The 12994-nt window shown below is 43.6% G+C and overlaps 1 long non-coding RNA gene across 1 annotated transcript; it reads left to right on the top strand.

Moving 5' to 3' along the window:
• Nucleotides 1-5133: 5133 nt before the first annotated feature.
• LOC120592970 (uncharacterized) lies at nucleotides 5134-11474 on the top strand. Its single transcript, XR_005650264.1, has 3 exons — nucleotides 5134-5355; nucleotides 6645-6780; nucleotides 11209-11474. It is a non-coding gene; the product is annotated as an uncharacterized LOC120592970 (long non-coding RNA).
• Nucleotides 11475-12994: the final 1520 nt, after the last annotated feature.

Genomic DNA, 12994 nt, shown 5'->3' with positions numbered 1-12994 from the left:
TGAAGACTATCTGAAGTGACAAATTGGTTTATGGAATACAATTTAAAGTAAGAATCATGTGAGTTGGGACTTGGTTTCAGTTCTTCCACTAACTACCATGTTACCTTAGGCATGTCCTTTATCCTCTCTGGTCCTTGACTTTCTCATCTATAAGCTGTTTTGCCTCTTAGTGTTGTTTCAAAAATCATAAACTAATGATAATAGTCGAAATTGTTGAGTGCCATTGGGCTAAGTACATGGATTTTGTCAATAGTTATAACTATTCTGTAAAGTGAACACTATTTTTATCACCTCCATTTCATAGATAAAGAAACTCATGCAGAATATTACAACTAACCTGTTCAAGTTCATACAGTTTATAAGTAAACAGTGGATGGGATTTGAACTAGGCATATTCTGGAATTATTATAGCAATAAAAGTGCTACGAAAAACAAAAAGATGACACATATATGATCAGAATACTCTGGGGAGGCTAGAGGCCATGTTATTTCTAAGGCTCTTGAAGAGAATGACTCTTAAAGTTGTGACTTTTTTTCTGTTTTTTTTTTTTAATTTAATTTAATTTAATTTTTGCATTGTAGAATTAACATTAGAATCAACTTGAGGATTGGATTACGTGACTTCTGAGGAATCTTTTAGACCAATTCAGAGATAGACCTTCTAGTCCTGTAACTTCTTTGGGTAACCTTGAACAGATCTTTTCGGTCTCTCTCTGTATAGATGAACTTGAACACATTAAAAGTTCTTTCAGCTCTGTATTCAGAGTTTCTGTGAAGAATTTAATAAGAAGTTAACAAGAGTCAGGATTCTTTTTGATTGCAAATGACAGAAACCTAACTCAAACTAGCTTAAACCAAAGAGAGGGTTTATTAGTTCAGTAACAGAAAAGCTTGAGTAGTTTTGCTGTACATTTGGCTGTATCCAGGGACTCAGATAATATCATAAGGTTTCTTTCTCTCCAGCTCTCTCCATATATGGGCAGGATAGTCACCTAGAAGATTCACATTTAATCAACTAAGTAAACTCCAGTGGGGCAAGATAATCTTCCCTGAAAGCAGAAAACTGATGGTGAGGAATTAAATTGACTTGTTTTTGTCTAATATTCATCTTCATGTGCAGACCAGACCTAGGCCATATGTTTGCTTCTTTGGCTATGTGGGAAGAATCTGTCTCATGCATAAAGGATAGGATGGGTTTTCCAATGAATAAGAACTTGTTATATGAAAAGAAAAAGGGCGAGGTAGAGTAGAAATGCAGAATTTCACTGTAACCAGCTTTAGCTCCCGCATAAAAGGAAGACTGACACGATGGGTATCCAGGGTCTGAATTTTTAGCTCAGACCTACAAGTCATGTCAGTGGTCCTCAATATTAACAAGTCATTGCTATATATGCCTTTTGGGAAGTTTTCCTCCATTTTCAGGGTTATTGGCCTCAAACAGTGACATCAATGAATGTCATGTAGTCCTTATTTTGCCTTGTAGTTACAATTCCTTAGAGAAATATATGTAACGATGACCTCAGCACAGGCAATACATTAAGAAATAAGAGATAAGGCTTTGAGCCGTGTATGAGGAATCATCCAATTAGGCAACTTGTCTAATGCCTCTGATTTAACTTATTTGTAACTGGAGTGGGTGAGCTGTTCTTTGCCCCACTTAGTTGGCACAAATAGTTACTTGAGCTAATCAACAGTAGAGCAAAGGGGCAGGAAATAGCCACCAGAAAGATGTTATGACAAAATCTCTCTTAGGCAGTGACTCAAATGCAGCTAACAGACAGAAAAGAAATTGATCAGTCCTTCTCTCAAAAACATCTACTCTTACAGTTCGAATATTTAAAATTGTTAGGGAAAAATGTTTAGATATTACCTAATCTCTTTTATTTCACAGATTAAGAAACTGAGGTCCAGACTGGGAAAATAACTTGATTGAGGTAGTGCTGCAAATTAGTAGCTGAACCTGAACTCAAATCCAGTCTCCTTAATTATTTTCCAAGTGCTTGCTCATTCTTTCATGGCAAGCTCCTTTTGGTTTTGCCCTCAGGACTCTGGTAAACATTTTGAATTATGAGAACTTTGCCCATGAAGAAACTTCATTTAATTTTCACTGGAAGTTCAAGGAAGGGAAATAAGATGTGGCCTTTAACTTAAATATTCTCCATTCTCACTTTCCCAAGCTAAAGGAAGAAAGTAATAGCTTGAGGCTCCTCAACATTAGAAAATCAAAAGGTGATTGATGAGTCTTTGAGATATGATGAAGGGATATAAGTTATGTTTACTTTCCTAAGTAAATTTGTGTTTCATTAATACTGAAAGAGTTCTAAAGGAGGAGTTTGGGGATCTAAATTCTACTTGAATGTGGGTCTTGATGGGTAATCTTAGACAGCTCATTCTCTCTAGGTTTGGTTTCTTCATCTGTAAATTTAGCCGATTCTTAAGATGCTGGCCAACCTCAAGCTTTGCGGGGTGGATCTAAAAGTGTTCTATGTTTTGACTGTCATTATTATGGATAGAGAAGGAACTGTATGAAAGGAAGGTGGCTGGCCTAAAGCCAGTTTGTGTTTGCAAATGAAGTGCCCTCTTTACTATCCTGGCCTAAGGAAATAAGCACAGGGCAAAGAGCCTAAGGCATGGCTATGTTCTCCTTTGCTTCATGACCTTGGATAAGTCCTTGACTCTCTTTAGGCCTATTAAAAAAAAAATCTCTAAAATGGGATTAACAACTTTGTATGCTTGCCTCACAGAGCTGTTGCAAGAAGATAAAGAATGTAGAAGTGCTTTATGATATGCAGGCTCTTTTATATATGTGACTTAATACTGAGTTTGCCCTTGGTGACTAAGAATAATGTAAAGACAATCTATAGAACCAGTCAAAAGTTCAGGGTAGCCAACACAACACTGAGGGAATTGAAATTTCTTATTCTCAAGGTAATTTTGTTTTCCCAGTAATCATGCAAGTTGAAACAGGGCTTAATTTGCCTGGGACGGTCCTATTTGTTGTGGTCATCCTAATTTAATTATTAAAAATACATGTCTTTTCACTTTTAAAAGTGTCTCTTTTGGGCAATAAATTACATTGTTACCCCCTAAATTTACATATCATCTGTTCGACATCTTCATTTTACATATTCAGAAGTAGAGGCTCAGAGAAGAGAAATGACTTCCCAAATTCACCCAGAGATTGCTCTGAGCCTGGACTTGGTGAACACTTTCTCTTTATACCTGGGAAGAATGGGGAGGGGAATGCATGATGAGAGAAGGCTCCCTTTGTCTGCTGTCCAGCTTCCTGAAGCAGCTCCTTAATAGAAGTAGCCCCACCCCTCTCTTGATTTCCTGGAAAGTAATCAGCAATAGTGCGCTGCCAGTGGCCACGAGGGAGCTGGGGGATGGAGCAAACGTTACAGCATCCTGGAAAAGGAAGCTTTTTTCTCTTCTGTACCCAGAAGAACAACCCTAAGGGGAGAACCTCTGCTTATTAATAGCTAGCACTTATTTAGGCACTTTTTTTTTTATTGCTCAGAAGTCACTTTTGTATTCATAATCTTAATGATCTAATCCCTATTGCCTTTGAAAATGACCTTGAAGGCGCTGTTCCCATTTTGTAGCTGAGAACACTGAGACCTACAAAGACAGTTGACTTGCTTTAGGTTTCACAGTTAAGTCTCAGAGTTAGGAGCAGAGCTTGATCTTCTAGCCTCTGGCCCAATATTCCTTCTACTTCTTGCTTCCAGTAGGGTCTGCCCTCAGGCATCCTCTAGGAGAAACCCCATTATAATAAGGTCTTTTTGGAATTCAGGTGGTTAAATTTTCTTGGATGGTGCCAAAGGTAGACCCACCTTATATCTTGAATTTGGCTCTGTGGCAAATAGTGTCAGAACAGGGTTCATGACCAACTTTGGGCTTTGTTCTACAAACATCTTTCCTGAGCAAAAGAGTACATAGATGAAAAACAGGGTAGTTCATCCCAGAATAAGATTTATCTCTTTAAAGTTGTTGCTAAGATCATGGAGTATAGAGTCTCACTATAGTACTTAAATGTGCTGTGCTTGCAAATCACTGACCTGACAATCTGCAGTCTCCGTTTTGGAAAGATTTGTTCTGGCAGAGACTGAGATTCTTTATTTGGAACTTGACACATCCCAGACCCATAAGAACTCTGCTTGACAAAGTATGCAGTTACATTCATTATCGCTCTGCCCTAAGCAGGAAAATATGCAGGGGCAGGAGGGCTTTTGTGGGCAAGAGTCAGGGACCTCAGGTATGGTCCTGATTCTGTGCATGACTCGTGTAATGTTAAGAAAGCCGCTTTTCTTTTAGGGAGCTCAGTTTCTTCAACTGTCAGATGTTGAGATTGGATTCATCGGTGTGCTTCTAACTTCTAAAGCCACAGGATTCTTTTTTTCAGAGAATACTATGGGAATCTAGAATGTATAAATGATAAGAAAGATGGGGCCGAACATTTGGAGCCTTTTCATTTAATCCACTTGTTTGGCCATGTAACATGTGAGTGGAAGAGGTCAGTGTGGAAATGAAGGGATAATTTCCAAAGGCTCTTTTAGCCCCTACCACTGCCATTCTAAAGAACAGTAATGTCTTATTGATTAGATATTAAGCACCTGAGGGCTTGCAGTGGGCCAGGAATCCAGGATACTGAACCTAGCAGACAAGAAAAGGGGTTGTTTTGATGGTGTAACAAAGAGTAGATTTGGGGATACATGGCAGCTTGAGATGGTGGTTGTCCTTCACAGGTGACCAGGATTTTATAGTTGACAAAGTGTTTGCATATCGGCCATCCCTTTTGAGCTTGCCCAACACTGTACATTCGGGCATTTACACAATGATCTTTCATGAAGCTCTGCTTACATGCCTGGTTCTGTGGTAGAGCTCTGGAATATAAAAAGGAAGAGAGACCATTTGAGCCTCAAGGAGATCACTCATCATCTGATAAAGAAAAGGCATGTAAACAAATCATTGCAATTGCAAAATAGAAAGGCTCTAAGAGAGGTGCGTACAAATGTTGAGAAGAGAAAAGGAAGAAAGAATTTTTTTTCCCTGGGGAAGGGAGGAAGGCATACTTAGGGTGGGGCCTACAGGTCGAGTTCCAGGAGCATTTAATCGGGGTCATGCCACATGCACAAAGTCCTGACAGCCTGAGAAAGCATGGTGCTCCTGGGGGCGAGTGGAGGCATTTGGAGAACCCTACCATCGGGTATAGCTAATAGAGGTGAAGTTGTGAAGGGAGCCCACTGGGAAAGGCTTTGAAGAATTTAAACACCCTGACAACTAGATCTCTCTTTTCCAGAAGAGGAAACAGGCTCACAGAACTCAGGACCCTCGCTAAAGCCTCAAGCAGAGGTAAGGCCACTGCAGGGCCGCCGAACCCTGAGTCCTCTTGCTCATTCTGCTACCCTGTGCTGCCTCCAGCAGGCCTGAGCCAGGCAGGCCCTGCTTGAGAGAGGCCTTTGGGCTGGCTGTTTATCCAGCTCAGTGGGGCTGGCTCTGGCAGGGAATGGAAATGGATGGGGTGGGGGCTGTGGAGGAGAGGAGGGGCCTGACAACAAGGGCTACATTCAAGGCCTGCACTGGAGCTGGGCAAGGAGAATGGAAAGCTACAGTCTGTCAGAGCGTCCAGCCTTGGCAAGGCGGTTGGGGCCTTATAAGGAAATGTTGTTCTCTCCCAGCCTGTGGGGCTGGGACGGAGCCCTGTGCCCACAGGACAGAGCTCCCCTTGTGGTGGTAGACTGGGGTGCCACCCGCCCCTCCGCTGTGAGTTGGAGCTCTCAATGGGCCACTTCTGCAGGCTCAGCATGCCCTCTCAGCTCCAGTGTGTGTGCAGCCCCCACCCCTTCATGCCCTACCACTCCCCAATGGCCTGGGATGATTGGAGGAGAGAAAACAAAACAAAACAAAACAAAGATTTGGCAAGATCCCAGGCCTCCTTGCTGTCTGATGCCGAATTATCCAGAAAACAGGTTCAAGTCAAATTCTCTCCTTTCCCTGAAGGGTACTTGAGGAGAGGGATCGCTCTTTGCCCTCCTTCCCAACTGTGCACCCTTCTCGGCTCCTCCCCGTGACTGTGATCGCAGAACTCCCAGCCTGAGTCCTGCCTGGTGCAGGCAGGCAGGACCTAAGGCAGAGTGGGAAGGAAGAAGCCGTGCTGGTGTCCCAGGCAAAGTAGAAGCCACTGGAGCACTCATAGGAGAAGGGCACAAGGGTACACTCTTCAGACAATTTACCTGTGCAGGGCAGGGCAGGCCAGAGGAACTGGGAAACTCTGGAGAGTGCAGAGGAAAAACACAGCTTGCCCAGAAAGCAACAGAGAGCGCTCCTTGGGAAAGGCCGGTCAGCATTAGTCAGCTCTTGGAAGGAGTGCTTTTCCACAGCATGCCATGGGGCTGATTTAAAACACTGATCCCCAAGGGATCTACCCGAACCTGAGACCGGGGCTAGGAGCAGAAAAGATGCTTAGTGTGGCCTTTTGCTTTGCCTATTCATAGATTCACAGATGCATGAAACCTTGGAGCAACAAGAAAACAGGTCAGCCAGCCCAGCTCTTCACCTAAAAACTTAGCAGACATCAGCCAGCCTGTGTTCTCCCAGAGATCATGAACTGTCTCTCAAATCAGTTCCTCCAATATCCACAGGTGATCACCTGCATATCCACCATTATGGACTACCCTGAGGGTGCTGTCCAGAGCAAAGCTACGAGAAGTACACAATGAATAAAATGAGGAGAAAATTATGAGCCCCAAGAAAAACACGGAGGAAATGCTCTTAGAGGTGAGATGAGAGAGAAATTCCTCTTGGCTAGGTGTGAAGAGCAGTGGACAAGTAAAGCTGTCATTCAAGAGATGACATTGGGGTGAAGAAAACCTAGCAGTTCAAAAGGAACGTACTGAGAGCTTGGGATGTATGGAAATGGTTTCTGGGGGAGGGGCTGGCATGAGCAAATTGGTGGGGATGGGAAAGCTTGGGGCTTGCTTGGTCTCTGTGGAGAGATGTGTGTGGCTAGGAGGGAGGGAGCTGTGATGAAACAGGTTAGTTCCAGATTTTTGAGGCCCTGAATGCCAGAGCGAAGAAGAGAGTCAAGTAAAAGATAGCCAAAGCCGCTGTAGATTTTGGAGTGTTCAAGAGAGGTGATCAGTGCTGTGATGCAGGCAGAGTGATCTGATAGCAGGTGCAGGAAGAGTTGGGAGGAGAAGAATTGTTTTCTCCGTTTCAATGACATCAGGAAAGTTCTCCCTCTCCAAGCAGCTCTGGGGGATCCTATTCCCCTTCCTAAGGTCTGCAGGCCTATGTCTCCAGATGGCCACCTAGACCCCAGGATTTAAGTGCTATTGGGTCTTGAAGATGCTTTTTGATCAACCAGCAACCTTTTCCCCCAGAAGAGAATCAGACCGGTCACTTCGGTTCATTTCTCTTTTTGCCTAGAGGTTTTTTGTGCACAATTCATTCTGTTCAGATGGGTTAAGAAACCTAATATTCAGATTTTTTTTTTGCAAGAGGTTATCAAAATGCACCTCGGATTGAAAGGCAAAGACACAGTGATGCCATCTCATCTCAGGGAGCCTGTCCTTTGTTAGGCATCTATTGTTCACACACCTGCCCTTGTTTCCCTGCCGATAACAGATCGGTGGCCTCCTCCCTGGTTTTTCCTCTATTGCTTCTTTCCCTTTCTTTTCATGGTCTGCCCGCATCATGGCACCACCACACCAGAGGCATGGGGCCTTTGCAGAGTGGCTTGGGAGGAGAGCAGGAATCACTCCTTGCCTGTGGGAACACCTGAAGCACTCTCAGGCATAGCAACGAGCTCCTTCGGTGTTCTGGCCCTATTTCTAGTCAGTAAGGCTAACCTTGGTCCACTGCCCAGCATGGCCATCTCTGTAGCAAGATCCTGAAGGACTTGAGCTTAATCCTCACACCTGGTTCCTGCCTCGTGGCCATGAGGGCTGACCCAGAGGAACTGGTGCTGTTAATCTTGGTAGCAAATCTTGCTTCCCATCAGTTTTTTCTTTCCCCACAGTGCAGACATGGATCCTTGGAGCCACAGAGATACAATCCCAGTCATGGAGGAACTAGCTGCTGCCTTGCCCTTCCAATAGGTAGAATTCGTTTTGGATTTGTATTAGATAAAAATGAATTTCTTCTTTCTTTTTATGGGTGTATGTGAACATTTTACAGTGAGATATTATTTTCACTAGAGAGTGAATTTAGAATAACAAACTCAGATAATGACTAAGGTCCTGTTGTGTGAATCAGGAGTCTTCTTGGTGCCCCTTAATTTTGCCACCACCTAAAACATCGTCAGCAAATCTCCTCTATAGATTTTCATTTTATTTAATTTTAAATAACTGTTCATTTATTATTCACCCATTTATCTGATTTGATAATGAGTAGATAAGTAGAAAGGGAATTCAGTGAAAGTCTTCCTCTCCCTCTTTCCCCAATTATCCTGCTGTCCTCTCCACAAAGCAGCCCATGTTATCATTTTCTGATGGATCCTTCTCCTCTGTGATGCTTTTTTGAAAATAATAATTAAGGACTTTCCTCATCCCGTAGACGTAGCTCATTCAGAAAGATGCAAGCCTGTTCAAACAGAATTCTCCAGGGGCAGTTGCTTTCCCAGGTTTGCCTGCTCAGGATACTGAAGTCTGATTCTAGATATCAGATAACCCTCACCTGATCCAGGTGTCTATGGAGTGATCCCCGATGTCCTTTAGCCTGGTACTTTATGATGACATGCTGAGGATACTTGAGCGCACTTTCCAAACTGAGATTTAAATACCATCCCCTGCATGGTTCTATAGAAAATGAATCATACACAGACAGTACTATGAGTTCTGGTGCCAAATTAGGAAAGATCTGGGGGAATCTGGCATCCAGGTGGCTAGGGCTAGAGGAAAAGTCCCTGTGGGGTTCGCTTCCTCTGCTCTGGGCCATAGATCTCTGGTTCCTCATGGCCTGATATGGACCAAAATGTCCATCACTTGTTCTAGACCTCTACTTACTGTTCACGTAGAAATCTTAGTCTGTGCTTGCTCACCCTGAGACTGGCAGCCCCACTAACACTGCAGCTGCTCACGGATCATGCTGGAGCACTGTCTTACTCACTGATCACATAGGAGCACTGCTCTGCTCACCAATCGTACAGGAATACTATCTTGTTCACCGATGGTGCTGGAGCTGCATTTTCTCAGTGAGGATCAGGATTCATCAGTCCTGGCAGCTCTGGTCTCTGCATGCTGGTTGCTGGGAAGGATTTTAAAGCCTTTTGGTGGGAAGAGTTTCTTCCTGATCAGAGTCCAAACTGAAAATGCATCTTCCATTTGCAAGCACAGTGATACTTCCAGTGCAGTGTCATTAAACATCTCCCAAACGACAGCAGCCTGGAACATTACTGTTTAGCCACTTCTTGCCCAGTATGGTGGGGGTTTTACTTACAGAAGGATCTACATGGTAAGTGAGATAGGAACAAGTCAGCACAAACAGAACTATAAACATCTTCATAGAGACAGATGCATGAAATCTAACTGGGTGGGGAAAACAGATGTAGATAAACAGCTGGATAAGAATACAGGTTTGAACCTATTGAAATACTAAGAAGATGATATAAAAGATGATATCAAAGAAAAAGTTACCTATGGCTCTTTTATTTTTTGCAACAATTTTTATTTTCCGTGGTCTCTTCAATCTTCTTGTCCATATACAAAGCACGTTTTTACATAGTTACAATCATGTCGCAAATTCGACTCAGTCTGTGTTTTTGCTTATATATTAAGCAAAATATTATAAACACTTGCCATATTTCTCCAATCTTTATTTTATGGCTGTAGAAATGCCATTGTGATGATTCACAATACAATTGTGACCTATTGTTGCAATTTTATGTCTCCAGCTGCTTAGAGTTGTGGATAATTTTGTAAATAACATCTTAGGAAATTTAGCTTTGTGCTTTTGTTGATTTCCTTAAGATCAAATTCAAGAAGGGAGATGATGTGGCCAAAGGGCATGGACTCCTTATGAGGAGCAGCATTCTCTCTGATACAAAGCTACCTGTATAGGGCAGAGCTCTAAGCCTTATACTGATCTTACTGGCTTGGTACTCCAAGCCAATAAATAGCACATCACCTGGCAACTGAGCAGAAGAGCAGAGGTTCACGAGGCCCTGAAGGAGACCTGTTCTTGCACAAGTTCTCAACTTTTGACAACAGAATTTTCATGGATGCCATTCCAGGGGTCTGGCTGCCTGAACCAACAATTGATGGGAGCAACGGTGAACCAGTGCTGAGATCTCAGTTCTAGTACTGTGGCTGCAGGGGGTGGTAGGGAGAGTACATGGGGTCCAAGGCTGCAAATCACTGTATTCTTGCTATGAGGACATTGACCCACATCAGTAGCACTGCCCAGGGCACAGTCCTCATGGCAGATGTCCAGTTATGTGCAACCCAGATTTGAGCTGAGGACTTCAAAGTTCCTATTATTAAACTTGACCCAAACCCCAATGCCAAGCCTCAGGAGAGCCTTGAATCCATAGTCCAATTTCCATGAGTGTGTCATCATGCCTTGCTCAGCCTCCTGACCTTTCCTCTGAGTGTACTGCCTAGTTCTGCCCCACATCAGTTCAAGGAGCAAAGCTAAATTCCTTTCTTGATCTTCACAAAAACCCACTTGCACCCAGGCCTTAGAGAGTTTTACAACTTTACAACTTTACTGAAGATGGAAGGTCTCAAAGAGAAGCCTCACTATCTATTGGGCGGACTTTGGTTTCTTTTTACCTTAAAGTGGTTCATTTTATGTTATATGACTTTCACTTCAATTTTTTAAAAAAGGAAAACTAAACCAACAAATAAAAACTAAGTGTAAATTTATTCATACTGCCTTCTCTATCGGTCCTTGTCTAGTTCTAGGCCATGATGTTCCCTCAATGGCCATAAAATGAAAATGCCCTGACTCAGTTCTCAACTATGTCACACAGCTGTGTGGCTTTGAGAAGCGCATCTCTCTCTCTGGACCTCAGCTTCCCAATTTGCAAGAGGAGATGATTGTTTGAGATTTTATCCAAAAGTCCCTCCCAGGTAGGCCTTCTGGGATCTTGAGAGCAGAAAAGGGATGAGATTCAATGAGAGGAGAGAAGTACTCTCTGTTTCCTTTGAACCTTTTCTTCTAGGCTAGTGGATGGCAGTGACTTTTGATTTCCTCTCTCCTCAGGTATGAGGGAGACAGCCACACAGAAAACAGCGTTGGCTCCTGACCTGGCTGGCACCACTGGGCTCCCACCGTGCTTCATTGAGCAACGCGGGCCCCTTGGTGATTCTATTAAGTAGCCGGGCAGTGAGTCATTCAATACCACCCAAACACCTCCCTATAGCATCCTGGCAAGAAGAAGAACTCTAGCCCAAACACTGAGATTTGACTTGCAGCAATATTCTAAACATAAACTGGAGCTTTTTCTGCATTGTGACTTGGAGACTCATCATTCCTAAGTCAGTGTTTCAAAGAGCTTGGCTGTGCTCATTTGTTCACTTCCTACCCTCTTTTGAGCCCCTGTGACATCCTAAGCTTCAGGAAGACATGGATATATCAGAGTCTCTGTCTTCAGGGAATTCAGTATCTTTTGGGAGAGACAGGCTTGTAAATAGGAGGGAAATGTCGTGAAATAAATGTGTAAAACAGGACAATAAGCCATCCAGAGGAGAGGAGCATTACCTCTGTGAGTAGAAGGTGAAGGGCTGGGGTGGAGAGTCAAGGAAAGTCTTTACCCATGAAATGATACCTAGGCTGAGTTCTGAAGGATAATGGGGGGCTTCCATTTTCCACTGGTGCCTCCAAGAGAGTATGATGTTTAAAGTGGTTTGCCTGAGTGGGGAGAAGTATTTATCATTGTTGAGGTTTAGAATTGCCAGTGCAAGGTGACAATAAAAAAAAAAGGCAAAATTTTAGTAGTTTTATTATTTATAATTTAAAATTTTTACGATTTAGAATTCCTATAAAAAATGTACCCCCTTACTGCTTAGACTGGGCTAGACTGGCCCCTCACGATGGGGACACACGATTTTATGTTATATGAAATCAGGCACACACGATGGGGAAGGGCATTGGAAGAAGCAGGAGTAGCATATGCCCAAAGGAGGGAAGTATGAAACTTCAGAATATATTAATGGGAGGGCAAACAACTTGGTACAGTGGAGCATAGGATGTTTGAGGAAGGAGAACTGGGGAAGAATTTAAAATGAAGCCTCATTCCTTGAGGGCCCAAGATACTGTGTGAAGTCTGGGTTTATTCTTGAAGGTATTGGGGAGCCATAGAGGGTTGTAAGCGGGAGCATGTTGTAATCAACTCTGTTGTTGATGGAGGACTTTGACAACTGAGGATGGATAGGATGGGGAGGAGGGTGGAGGAAGGAGGAAGATCAGGAGGCCTTTTTCATCTGGCAGAGAGAGAATGGTGACTATAACAAAGCTGAGTCATGAGGGTAGAAAGCAGAGGATGGGGTCTAGGGACACATAGAAGTTAAACTCTAAAGGCTTAGAGACAGAGTTGGAGGGTGTTTAGGTCCACCTGCTGTCCTTGTGGCCCGGAGAAATGCCAGGCGCTCACTGCCCAAGCTCATGAGTTGGTGGCAGAGTCAGTGCAGGATCCCAGTTTTCTAAATCCCCAGCCAGCTAGGGCTCTCCCTCCTGCTGTGGCTGCTCTTTTGCCTTGTTCCTGCCCTCCAACCTGCCTCTGCTGGCTGAGCATTGCTCTGGGCAGAGGAGGCCTGCGTTCCCCGAAAACAGAGAGACTTCGAGAGAGATCCTCCCCGCTTTGAGTCTCTGTCTTCTCGTCTCCAAATGAAAGGCCTGTAAACGTGGGACTCCTCCATTCTTCCCTCTTGCTTTCTGGTTTTTGACATTTCATTTTACTATAGTCCCTTGTCATTTCCTAGTCCCTTACATAGGCCCGCTTCACTCATTTGCACATATCTGTAGGGCAGCAGGTCATTTCTGCTACATC

This window comes from Pteropus medius, unplaced genomic scaffold, assembly GCF_902729225.1.
Source record: "Pteropus medius unplaced genomic scaffold, Ma_sr-lr_union100, whole genome shotgun sequence".
NCBI classification, from domain to species: domain Eukaryota; kingdom Metazoa; phylum Chordata; class Mammalia; order Chiroptera; family Pteropodidae; genus Pteropus; species Pteropus medius.
The sequence above is the reverse complement of the archived record's forward strand: the minus strand, read 5'-3'. Positions and strand labels throughout refer to the sequence as shown.